General features: G+C 46.0%; 1 protein-coding gene across 1 annotated transcript in view; it reads right to left on the reverse strand.

The window, feature by feature from the left end:
- TDP1 (tyrosyl-DNA phosphodiesterase-like protein) overlaps window positions 1–13,174 on the reverse strand; it is a 172,896-nt gene that overhangs the window by 124,007 nt on the left and 35,715 nt on the right. The gene's annotated exons all lie outside the window — the stretch shown is intronic.

Consider the following 13,174-nt stretch of genomic DNA (forward strand, 5'->3'; position numbering starts at 1 on the left):
GATGCCAAGGGCAGCAAGCCAAGTGGGTTTGCACAGGTCGGAACCCAGTATGGGTATCCGAAGAAATCTGGGTTTAAGAAGAAGTGGACTAGTAAAGGGAGTGGTTCGCAGCCGAGTGGTCAAGCCAAGCAGGCGAGACCGGCTGAAACTCCTAAACCAAGTACCACCATTGGAGTGAAGAGAAAAGTAACTCCAATGGCAGCCCGGGCTTGGTCTAAGTCTCCCTTGAACCCGGAACAAAGGGAAAAAGCGAGGAGAGAAGGCTTATGCTTTGGTTGCCTTCAACCTCATCAGTGGAGAGATTGTCCACGTAATAAAGATCGTCGGATGGCTGAGATGGTGATCTCAGAGTGCGACGTGGAGATGCAGGGAAGTCCCAGAGCGGAAGAGATGCAGATTCAGCTAGCGGGATCTTCTCAGAGGTTAGTACCTTGTTTGTTCTGTGTGTCTGTTACTAAGTTAGTGACGAGTGCACCTGATAACATCCTATCTAAGCCCGCAGCAACGGGGTATACAGCCTTCAATGATACGGAGTTAATCAAAATGAAAGGGCAAGTGGCCAGTCATGATGTCATTGTGTTGTTTGACTCAGCGTCAACTCACAATGTGATTAACTCCAAGCTCGTGAAGAGGCTGAAATTAAAGACAAGTCCATCTGACTATGCGTATACAGTCAGGATGGCCGATGGAAGTTCAACTGAAGTATGGGACCAAAGGGTTACCCAGTTGGAGCTTCGGATTCAGGACTATGCTGAGAAGCTTGATTTTGAAATGACCAAGCTTGCTCATGCAGATATAGCCCTGGGAATGGCGTGGCATTCTAGGAAGAATCCAGCCATTGATTGGAAAAAGCACGTATATCAATTCAAGATGAATGATGTGCTTTATGTCTTGCGAGGTGAAAAAGATATACCTCAGGGACCGTTGGTTTCCGTGATGGAAATCAGAAAGGCTCAAGTAGAGTTTTTATACCTTTGCACAGCATCGGTAGAGTCAGTGGATGAGTCTTCGGCTAGCACTGATGTTACGCAAAGTGGTGAGATGGCCAAGCTGGCTAATCTTATAACAGAGGAGTTCTCTGAATGTTTTAGGGATGAACTACCTTATGGGTTACCTCCAGAGCGGAAAGTTCAGCATAAGATTGAACTGATCCCGGGGGCAGAACCTGTAAATAGACCTCCCTATAGAATGAGCTTTACTGAAGAAGCGGAGGTGCGTAGGCAACTGGAAGAATACCTCAAGTTGGGGCAGATTCAACCAAGTTTCTCACCTTTTGCTTCACCAGTGATATTAAAGAGGAAAAAGGATGATACGTTTCGCCTCTGTATAGATTACAGAGCATTAAATAATATCACTGTTAAGCACAGGTATCCGATGGCTCGGATTGATGATTTGCTAGATGCATTACATGGAGCCGTGATTTTCAGCAAGATAGATCTTAAGTGCGGCTATCATCAGATCCGGATTAGAGCCGAGGATGTGCATAAAACCGCTTTCAGGAGCAGGTTTGGTCATTATGAGTTTTTGGTAATGCCCTTCGGACTTACCAATGCTCCAGCGACCTTCGTCATGCTTATGAACGATTTACTACGTCCGTATATCGGAAAGTTCGTAGTACATTTTATTGACGATATCTTGATATTCAGTAAAAGTGTTACTGAGCATCGTGAACACTTAAGGATAGTGTTCAGTACTTTGAGGAAAGCCAGTCTTTATGTAAATAAAAAGAAAACTATACTGTGTATGGTTAGGCTTGAGTATTTAGGGTTCATAATTACTCCACAGGGGGTAGAAATGGATCCGAAGAAAGTGGCTGCGATACTGACTTGGCCAATCCCTCAGAGTCTGACCGCGTTGCGATCATTCTTGGGATTTGTCCAGTTTTATAGAAGGCATATCAAGGGATATTCTGGAATAGTATCGCCATTGACTGATCTGACCTCAGATAAAGTACCTTTTATTTGGGGACAGAATCAACAAGAAAGTTTTAACACCATAAAACAAGCTGTGGTCACAGGACCGGTGTTAAAAATAGTTGATCCCCAGAAACCGTTGTTCCTAGAAACCGATGCAAGTGGCATTGCGGTAGGAGCAGTTCTCCTTCAAGAGGGAAGGCCAGTAGCCTTTGAAAGCAAGAAGCTTTCTCCCTCTCAAAGGAATTGGCCAACTCATGAATTAGAGTTGTATGCTGTTATCCATGCTTTGAAAACATGGAGGCATTATCTGTATGGTTCAGAGTTTTATGTGGATGTAGATCATGATACTCTGAAACATTTCTGTAAACAGCCTGACTTGAGGGGCCGCCAAGCTAGGTGGGCAGAGCTCATGCAGGAGTTTAATCTAACGATTCGGTACCGAAGAGGAAAAGACAATAAGGTAGCTGATGCGTTGTCTCGCATTATGCACAACCTGAGTTTCACGGTATTAGAGAGTGCTCTAATGACCGAGATCAAAGAAACTCAAAAGGTGGACGAGTTTGTCCAGAGCTTATGGCCTAAAGCTCATGTGTTAAAACCCGGGGAAAATGAAATGGATGACCTGGCATCCAAAAAAGGCCAAACTTATGCAAGATATACCATAAGGGATGGTATGCTAGTTAGAAATGGCAAGGTTGTAGTTACCTGGTCAGAATGATCTCAGGCAGAGAGTCATTCGACAATGCCATGATAGCCCGTGTGCGGGACATCCAGGTGTCGAGAAGACATATGATCTCGTGAAGCGAGATTTCTTTTGGCCAAAGATGAAAAAGCATATTCATGAATATGTGACACGGTGTTTCTCGTGTCAGGTAAGTAAGGCCGAACGGGTGAAGCCACCCGGACTTTTACAGCCCTTGGAAATACCACTAAGTAAGTGGGAGAGCATTTCCATGGATTTTATTGTAGGGCTACCTGCAACACAAGGAGGGTATAATTCTATCCTTGTGGTGGTTGATCGTCTAACCAAGATGGCTCACTTCATTCCGACTAGAGAGTCTATTAGTGCCCCGCAAGTAGCGGAGTTGTTTATTAGACATATATTTCGTCTGCATGGATTGCCTAGATCCATAGTGTCAGACAGAGATGTCAGGTTTACCGGTCACTTTTGGACAGCGGTATTTGAGACACTAAGGACTGAGTTGGGAATGAGTAGTGGGGATCATCCTGAGACGGATGGTCAGACGGAGAGAGTCAACCAGACTTTAGAGGATATGCTGAGGGCATATGTGTCATTGAGGCAACATACATGGGACAAGTGGTTGCCATTGTTGGAGTTTGCCTACAATGATAGGAAACATTCATCTACTGGGTTCAGTCCGTTTGAGCTGAACTATGGTTATAGACCAGCCAATCCGACTATAGTTGGAGTACCTCAGAAAGTGCCTAGTGCCGCGAACTTTGTAGTTCAGATGCGGGAGATGCTAGCACTTGCGAGAGCTAATATCCGCCAGGCTATGGATAGAGCCAAGGTGTATGCGGATGAAAATCGGTCTATAAGAGTATTTGAAGAAGGAGAAAAAGTTTTTCTCAGAATTCCTTCGCACTCGAAGTCGTTGACTTCAGGAGAGTGTGCTAAGTTATCACCTCGATACTGTGGGCCGTGGTTAATTCTAAAGAGAATAGGCAGTGTAGCCTATAAATTAGAATTGCCACAGGGGTGTAAGGTGCACCCGGTTTTTCATGTTTCACGTTTAAAGAAATTTTTACATACTGGTGACTCACTAATCGAAGGTGTGGTTTTGTTTCAGGAGATAGAGGATATTGCAAGGCGCAAACCAACAAGAATCCTGGACCGAGGAACAATGCAAATACGAAATCGGAAGATACCCACGGTGTTGGTTGCATGGCATGGTCAGCCTCTATCCGAAGCTACCTGGGAATCCGTATATCAGTTGCGGAGAGTGTTTCCAGACTTTATCATCGAGGACGCTGATGTCTGAAGAGGGAAGGAATGTTACGCTCTAGCCGAGGTAGCATGACCTCGGAAGAATCAGTCGACATTTCCCTTATAGGATCTATCTTTGTAATATATGTGTTTGCGCTTTATGTAAATGATCGGGAGGGATTAATGTCAAGGTCCTAGGTGAGGGCTGATAGCACCAGACTAGATAGATCTGAGACCAAGGGCCTAGTGCAAAGATTGTGCCTAGGGGCAAGGAATTAAATGCATCCCAAGAGAGGGGTGAAATGTTGCATTAGGAAGGCCCTATAGGGATGACATGTGGCATCTAGATCTATCTAGGGATTTGGGGTCTGTCAAGGCTAGTGAGAGAAGTGGAGAATGGTGATTTACGTGATTTTGAGACAGCTCTCTCTCTCTTGCTGGGAAGCCTTGGTAGAATTGGCTGGGTGGATAATCATGGTGCTACTCCCGTGATCAGTAAGTAGAAGCGAGAGAAGAGAAATCAGGTTACAGACCGTGACCCGGACCCTCTGACTCGACAGCTCAAACAGAGGGTTGACTCACAGATCACACTGAGGGACATCCCCTCCTTGTTTAGGGTCAGAGCCCGACCGACGAGGGTCACAATGGCCTTGGTTAGATGCAGAGCTACGACCAGGAGACGTACCAGGACTCCACCCTTGAGGAGGCGACAGCATTCTATTGCTGACCTCATGCCTCCGCTTCCACAGCCTCATCCTTCCTGATGTCTTGTTGCTGACGATGATGATGATGATGGTTATGATGATGCTGACGATGATGCTGAGATTGATATATATAGTCGGGATATGACTATGTTGTACTTAGGACTTAGTACTACCATTTTGCATTTTTTTGCATTCTCCATTGGTGTGGATGCTCGTTTAGTAGCCTCGCTCTGTGGCCCGTATCCATATGTGCCTGCAACCAATCCGTTTTTGGGTCCCACGCTTTCAACCGCCCACGTCCCTCCGCAGGCCATTGGAACTGCTCCCTTGTCTCTCTCTCTATAAATATATATATATTATATAAATATTGTACATATATGATAAATAATATATATAATAGATATTGTATGTATATAATATATAGTATATTATAGCAAATATTGTATAATATATAATATATAATACAATTTATTATACAATATATATTATATTTAAGACGATATAATACTCTCTCTCCCCCTCCCTCCCCTTCTCCCCCCCCCCCCCCCCTCTCTCTCTCTCTCTCTCTCTATGTAGATATATATTATATTATATTATAATATAATATATCATTTAAAATGTATAATATATTGTTGTATATAACATATAATTTGATATAATGTATATTATTTATTATTTATTATGAATAAAATGAAAATATTATATTATATATATTATATTGTATAATATTATTATAATCTCTCTCTCTCTCTCTCTCTCTCTCTCTCTCTCTCTGTATATATATATATATATATATATATCATCAAATAATCTAATATATAATATCTATCTACCTACCTACCTACCTACCTACCTACCTACCTATCTATCTATCTATCTATCTATCTATGCATGCATGCATGCATGTATGTATGTATCATCTAATAATCTAATATATAATACATTATGCCTCTCTCTCTCTCTCTCTCTCTCTCTCTCTCTCTCTCTCTCTCTCTCACACCTGCGATGCATGCACACCTGAGCAGAGGATATGCTTCATTGGCTAGACAAGAGAGGCAGTGCTTCCGCTCTCACTTTCAGGATCCACGGACCAAAGGGTTGCTTTTTGACTCCTTGGTCCACCCAGCAGGGATGTATGGCAGTCCATGCTGGGGCCAGACTTATTGGATACAGAGTGGGCTAGGGTGGAGCGGCTACAGGTTCTCATGTTATCACAGATGATCCGTAGTAAGCCATCCGTCCCTCACAAGATCATTCGGGCGGAGTTTGGGTCACCCCCATTACAGCTAGATGCTGCATTTCAGGTCATTACGTATCTGTACCGAGTCAAGGAGTATGGGGATTACACATCCGGACGTAGCAAGATACCATGGCTAGCACTGTCCTCTTCTATGGCACTTGCAGCAAGGGGAGACCAGAGGTGCTGGTATGCACACACCGAGAGATGGTTTGCAGGACTAGGACTCCACATGGACAGACTACCTTTCCAATACAGCATGGATGCTATTTTCTATCACACGAGGTCAACCACGTTATCCCTGAGGATCTACTACAGCTACACACATTCCGGACCTAGTTGGGCCTGAGTGATCTTCCGGGCTTCTACAGAGATCACTTCTTACATATCACAGCGGAGGGTTTCATTGATCCACCAGGATACACGCAAATTCACCTACCCCCCTTGTTGAGGATCTCTCTTGGGCAGTTCTAGGTCTCTTCACACAGACTTAGTATTGAGAGCGGCAGAGCAAAGCGGTTACCTAGAGAGAGGCGCATATGCACACTGTGTGACATGCAGCAAGTTGAGACAGAGGAGCATTTCATCTTCAGGTGTCCTATTTACTATGAGATCCGAGGGCGTTTATACTGTGTCTTCAGAGATAGTTATGGGGTTTTGGTCTGTTTCCTCTCCTACCCAAACCAACAATGTTTGGCTGGTTTCATTCATGAGGTGCTCAGACACCGCGATAGGATACTCCGAGCAGGGATACAGGAGCAGACTTCTCCCTCAACTGATACCTCTCAGAGCTCTATCACGGAGTTCTTTCAGCCAGAGATCACATCGACCCCCACGAGGCGACGAGAGCTCGACATGACCGTGACCCAAACCATGTGACCCGACAGCTCAGACAGAGAATTGACTCACAGATCATACTTGGGGACATCCCCTCCTTGTTTAGGGTTGGAGCCCGATCGACGGCGGTCACAGTGGCCCTAGTTAGACGCAAAGCTACGACCAAGAGACATACCAGGACTGCACCCTTGGGGAGGCGACAGCGCTCTTTTGCTGACCTCATGCCTCCACTTCCACAACCCTATCCATCCTGATATCTTGCTGCTGCTGATGATGATGATGATGGTTATGATGATGTCGACGATGATGCTGAGATTGATATATATAGTCAAGATTTGACTATGTTGTACTTACGAATTAGTACTGCCATTTTGCACTTTTTTGCAACTGCATTGGTGTGGATGCTCGTTTAGTAGCTCCACTATCACAGTTCATTGTATCAGGCTTTTCACACTCTCATAAACCCATCAATCTTCCAAAGACTTTAATAAGCTCTCTCTCTCTCTCTCTCTCTCTCTCTCTCTCTCTCTCTCTCTCTCTCTTTCTCTCTCTCTCTCTCTCTCTCTCTCTACAATAATACACTTTCTTTCTCTCTCTCTCTCTCTCTCTCTCTCTCTCTCTCTCTCTACAACGTAATATAATATATATATATATAATTTTGTAATGTTATATATTAGTCTCTCTCTCTCTCGTGCGGAGCTTCTGAGGTGGCTGACAAGTCGTAAGTCTAACCCATTGTCAGTCTGCGCGACGGCTGACATGTGGAGGGAAGGCTGACACGTCGTCAGTCTGCGCAGTGGGAGCAAGCGCAGATAAGCCACATGGCGAAGGCAGTCACAGAGGGACAACAACGCGCGCGATAGACTACGGCCGCATTAAAGATGGACACGTTGCGTCGCGCAAGTGGCGCAAGGCTTAGCAGTAACATGCTGTGCGGGCAGACTGACGCGCGATAACGTGGCGCGAGAACGCGGACGAGACTACGCGAATGCATCTACTTTGCGGTGCCACATGACGAGCTGTGACACGTGGTACGTTCGCATGGATTTGGCAAAGCAAAGCAAGTTGCACCATCACCTCGAGCTTCGTGGCATTTACAGTTGGAGTTCATCCGCATTGACTGCACGCGCATCGTCAGCAACCTCCTTTGCCATGCAGCCACCCTCTACCACGTGTACGTTGCACCCGCCCCGCCTGTGTCCTCTGCGGTGAAATCCGTGCCTTACGTGTGTGCTACGCGTTAGGAGCGCCCCCGGGCCCCACTCCATCCGCCGAGCAACTGAAACAATTGGTTTGAGCACTGACACTGGCACTAGCCAAGTGAAATTTGAATGTCCATTAATTCCACCAACGCACCGTGCATCTTTGTCTGCCCCTCTGTCGGCAGGATTGTGGGACGTGCCGGATTTATGCCACGTGTAATGGCTACTGGCGGGATTGCAGCCATGTGTGCCACCGCTCCTTCTCTTGCCTTCCATACATAGTGCCATCGCCTTCTCGCCACGTGTCTTTTTCCTCCTCATTCCACTCCCGAACCTCCCTCCTCTTCCTGCCGAACCTCCCGCAAGCCTCCTCTTCTTGCCGGACCTCCCGCGAACCTCCCTCCTCTCACGTACAGGATTAGTCTCCATATACAAAGTTGGATCTTTTTTAATAAGTACAATATCATTTAAGATCCTTCTCAACCAAATAGCGTTACAAGATGTGTTTGGGTGCTGTATACTCAGCTTCTGTGGAGTAAAGCAATAGTGCTTTTCTTCTTACTGCTCCACGATATCAGGCCAGATCCAATGTTGAAGCAATATCCAAAAGTAGGCCTCTTGTCATCTGAGTACCTGCCCAATCACTATCAGTAAACCCTAACACTTTTAGATGATTGATTCTTTTATAATCGACCCCATGAGTCAAGTGTAACATGCAGGGACTTGCTGTGCAGAAATAAATGAATGCAAAAGGGGAACTCAAGTATGAAAGACATGAGATCTTCCTAACTATTGTACACTACTTTATTTATGGTTCTAGCATAAATGCTCTAACTATTGTTTGTACATGAGTGCCGAATCGGCACACAAAACTGAGCTGGGAAACTCCCCTTAACTGCAAGTGCGGGAGCACCAGCTGTTGCTGAAACAGACTGCCCAAATCTTGACCTTGCTGCTATCCAAGTCTGCATGTGTGCTGCAAGTAGAGGCTGCTAGGAATCACGATCTCTTGGAGGCAGATTCGCTGCTGTCTTTGGTCCTGTAAGGGTGTTGCAAGGAAGCCGGAACAAGTCTGGAAGGGGCTGGAACTGAATACCCAACAAAGGCTGGAGAAGCCCCTTAAATAGGCGCAAAATAGCCGACTAGGCTGCCCGACTGGCAGTCTAGGTTGACCGACCTGCTGGTCGGGTCAATCGACCGACTGGGTTTCTCGCCAACTGACCTAACCTGGTCAGCATTAGCTGCCTCTTAAATGGGTTGCTAAAAGGTCATCAAAAGGTTGCACTGGTGCATGTGACATTCCCTCTACTGAACTTGTTGCTAGGTGGATACCTTGCAACACTTTGCCTTTGCGACCCGAACTGCTCCGCCGTAACCTGTGAATGTGGTGGGTGGGACTAGAAGAACCAACATAGTTCATGCCTGACTCGTCCCTGGACTAGGGCTCACAAAGGGGCAACGGCATACAACAAAATATCTTGGGTCTGAATGTGTTTCACAATGCACCCTAGTGCAGGGAAAAATGTGGCGTTCCCTCCTGCTTAAATTCTAGATGGCAGTAGATGTTGAGGGACTGAATGAACCTGCCAAGCAAATGTGGTCATGATGACCAGTGACTACTGCTCGAAACTTGCCTGTCCTCCCAAAGAAATGGGGAATAATAGTCTGGCACTAGTATTGATTCAGCACTGCTCCAAAAAGTTGAGAAATGAATGCTCTGCTATGATAACGCAATGCCTCAATAAAAACTCTTGAGAACCACCGCTAAGACTAGAAACCAAACTGTTGTGTCCAATCATCCCACCATGCTACTACTACGAACTCATGATCAAATGTTGGTATGGCACTTTAATAGGCTCCTGGGAAAATGAATTGCATGCTATCATCGTGAACTTTTGTGTGCTGACTGGTCTGCTAATGCGGAGGCACTCGACGCTGGAAGGCTAATGGCATGATAGTAGCTACCAACTGCTGGCATGCACACTCCCCACTACGGAAGATCTACCCACATAGAACTACTAGTGATACTCCACGATCTGTTGGGGTGGTGACAAAGCCATTGCACCTAGAGAACCAGAAATGAATGCTTGGAAAGTCCAGAATACTTAAATGTGCTTCTAGAAACTAAGGTACTACTATCTGCATGACTGATACGAGAGAAATTTGGAATACACTATCTCCTCTACTAGAGTGATAACTACTGCTGCTGCTGAGGGAAAAAACTATGCCAGCTCCTAGAATCTGTAACTGTGGATGTAAATGCCTCGCAAAGAAATTGAGTGATGCCCGGAGCTGTGAAAACTGTGGCTGTGTCCCAATGGAACTGAGAGATGGTGAAGCCTGATAAGCATTCCCTCCCTCACTCTATGCCTCTCTCCCTCTCTCTGAGGGACCCGACTGGAGCACATCTCACATGAATCAACCTATCTGCTGCCCACACCAATGGAACTAACGATGAAGACACTCGTCACTACTATTGTTGGTGGCTCGAGATTTGATGACAATAATGGTAAAGCAGTCAGCCTCTCTACTGACTAGTACTACACCTGCTGCCTCCCTAAAGAACTGAGAAGGGGAACTATGGTTTGACACTGTCTGACTATCTTCATAGAATGGCAATGCTGAGGGGCAATGGATGCCAAGGCAACTGCCATGTCCCTCCTGAACTGAGGAAAGGGAACCGGGAGGAAACTGCATGACTATCCTCATTGACTACCGATGAATCATCAACCTCTGTGCTGTTCCGATGAATCATCAACCTCTGTGCTGTTGATAGCTATACCCACAACTTCTTATGTGAGGATACTCCCTCCTACTAGGCCTAAAACTACTCTAGGGGACTCTTGAGATGCCTCCTGCTGCTGAGTTTCACGGTCAATGGGGCTGGAAACTGAGCCCCCTAGTCCTGAAAACTCCTGATGAGAAGGTGAAATGTGAGTCATGCCGACTGGAACTGAAGTGGCCAACTAAGCTCAACGGGTGGAAGACCCATAGGAACTGAATGTAGCTGATGGAGAGGCCTGATGGGTGGAAGACCCATCCAAATTGCATGTTGCAACTGGCGTATCCCCTTGGGAGAAAGCCCCAGGAGAACTTATTGTGGGAACTAGACAACCCCCTCAAGGAGGCTCATCTACAGTAACTATTGATGGGTCTGAGATGTCTCCTTAATGGAAGACCCATCACAAATGATTGTGAAAACTGTATGCTCCCCTGATAAAGCGGATCAGCTCACTAGGCTCCCTAAAGGAACTAAGTTGATATGATGAAGCTGTTGGACGAGTGGAAGACCCATCCGAATTAACTGCACTCACTGAATGATCCCCTCATGTGGTGTCACTCTTCTTCAAACCCGTATCCACTTGCCTGGCAATTTTTCTTTTGAATTTCTATTTATTTCAAAATACTTATGATTAACATGCTTTTCAAAAGAAGGTGAATGCTTTCTTCCAGTTCAATTAGATCATGGACATTAGGTCAAGCATTTGAAGAACCCCTTGCTTGGGGTTATGTTTATTAGTGAGACCCACAAGAGTGATGCCCTCTCAATGAGAGGGACATCAGAAAATCACACCTCACCTAAGTGCCCATTTTTGGGACCAATCAAATGCACAGATTGCAAAACGACCTAGCAACCATCCAAGAGAATGTTCTCAGGGCCTTGGGTGTGAGCCAAGAAACATGACAAGAGGCATGGAGATACAAGATAAGACGGCAAAAGAATAAACCTCTTAGCTGAGGTCAATCAAACTCAAAAATGACTTTCATCAATGTCTAGGAATCCGTCAGTGAAGTCAGAATTCAATTTTGACAAGTTTAATTTTTAGGATTTTTATGTGACACGTGGCAAGTTGCAGGCTAAGCTGGCAGCAGGGCCAGCTGGCCAAGCCACTCGGCAATAAGTGGAAAGAAAGAGGGGGGCAAATGTGGGGGCCAGCCCACCATTGGTGGGCTGGAAAAGTTGCCAACTTGGGACAGTCCAGCCCCCACAAACTTGCCATTTTTGGCAGATGGTGGATTGGGCCTATAAAAGAAGGGCCTCCCCTCCCTCATTCCACACAAATCCCACTTCAAATTTCTATCCCTCCTCCCTCCTTGGTGCAGCAGCCTTCTTCCCTCCCCCATCTTGGTGCAGCCAGCCTCCCTCTTGGTGATGCAGCAAACTTTCTCTCTCCTCTACCAAGCTTCTCTCTCTACAACAGACACTTTCTCTCTCTACAGTTCAGGCTTCTCTCTCTGCATACTTGGATCTTTTTCTATTTGATCTCTGCCCCCATGGCAGCCATCTTGCTGCCCATGTGGCCATCCCTCACGCACCAGGTTCAACCCCCCCCCCCCCCCCCCGCTCTCCTCATATGGGGGCTTACAGATGGGGAGGTGACCTTTTTAACATCACCGACACATCTCGACCCAATGCCAACACGTCGATGACGATGCTCCAGTAATCCCTGGTCGTAGTCCTTTGGAACATTTCAATGTCAAAATCTTTTCCTGGCTTTTCATCCAATGGCTCCTGCTCCACCAGGTCTGATCCTGCTTCCACACACCATCCTGGTGTACACAGGTCCATCTCTTGTAGCACCTCCTGGCACCACCACCTTCAATCATGTTTCTACATTCAAACTCGAGCAATCCAAATGCCACGATCTTCCCCTCATAATGAGTGAGCAACTTGGAGTCTTCCAGGCACCATGTTATGAGGGTCTGTCTCAACCCGTCCTTCCTTTGGCTAAATCTGCAACAAAACAACCATCTCGAGAAATGAAATCCCAAGAATATCTCCAGATAACCTGGACCACAAACTCTCACTGAGCTCTCAACCAGGTACTCTTCAGGCTTCAGTACACCTTGTTCATCACCTTCCAGCAATCTGTGTTCGAGATTTGAAGAAGCACCCACACTTTCCCTTCTGCCTTCAAAGAAGGCCCATTGCTTCAAATCTCGCATTACTTGAGACATATGAAGAGTAGATTCTCTAGACAGCATGCTATAAAGGCTCAAATTAAGAATATTAAGTACATACCAGATCATCATACTGCCTGTGTGCTTGCTCTGAAAGCAAACCATGCACCTCATCGAGACACATACCAAAAACCTGTCCAATCCTGTGCTGTCCCCTTCTGAATTACAGCAACCATCTGAACATGAAACCCTAGGGCACTTCATGGAATCCATCCTCGTGTAGTATCAACAGTGACGCACCTAGACGATTCCAAGCACTCCATGCTGTCCTTCACCTTCACAAAGGTTTCGGACTCCTCGTCGACCCACATCTCAATGTCACACATCTTCACTGTGGCTTCTCGATCAGCATATCTGACCTCAGAAAC

The sequence above is a fragment of the Dipteris shenzhenensis genome, chromosome 17 (genome assembly GCF_047967505.1).
Source record: "Dipteris shenzhenensis isolate YYH24624 ecotype China chromosome 17, Dip_SZ_1.0, whole genome shotgun sequence".
NCBI classification, from domain to species: domain Eukaryota; kingdom Viridiplantae; phylum Streptophyta; class Polypodiopsida; order Gleicheniales; family Dipteridaceae; genus Dipteris; species Dipteris shenzhenensis.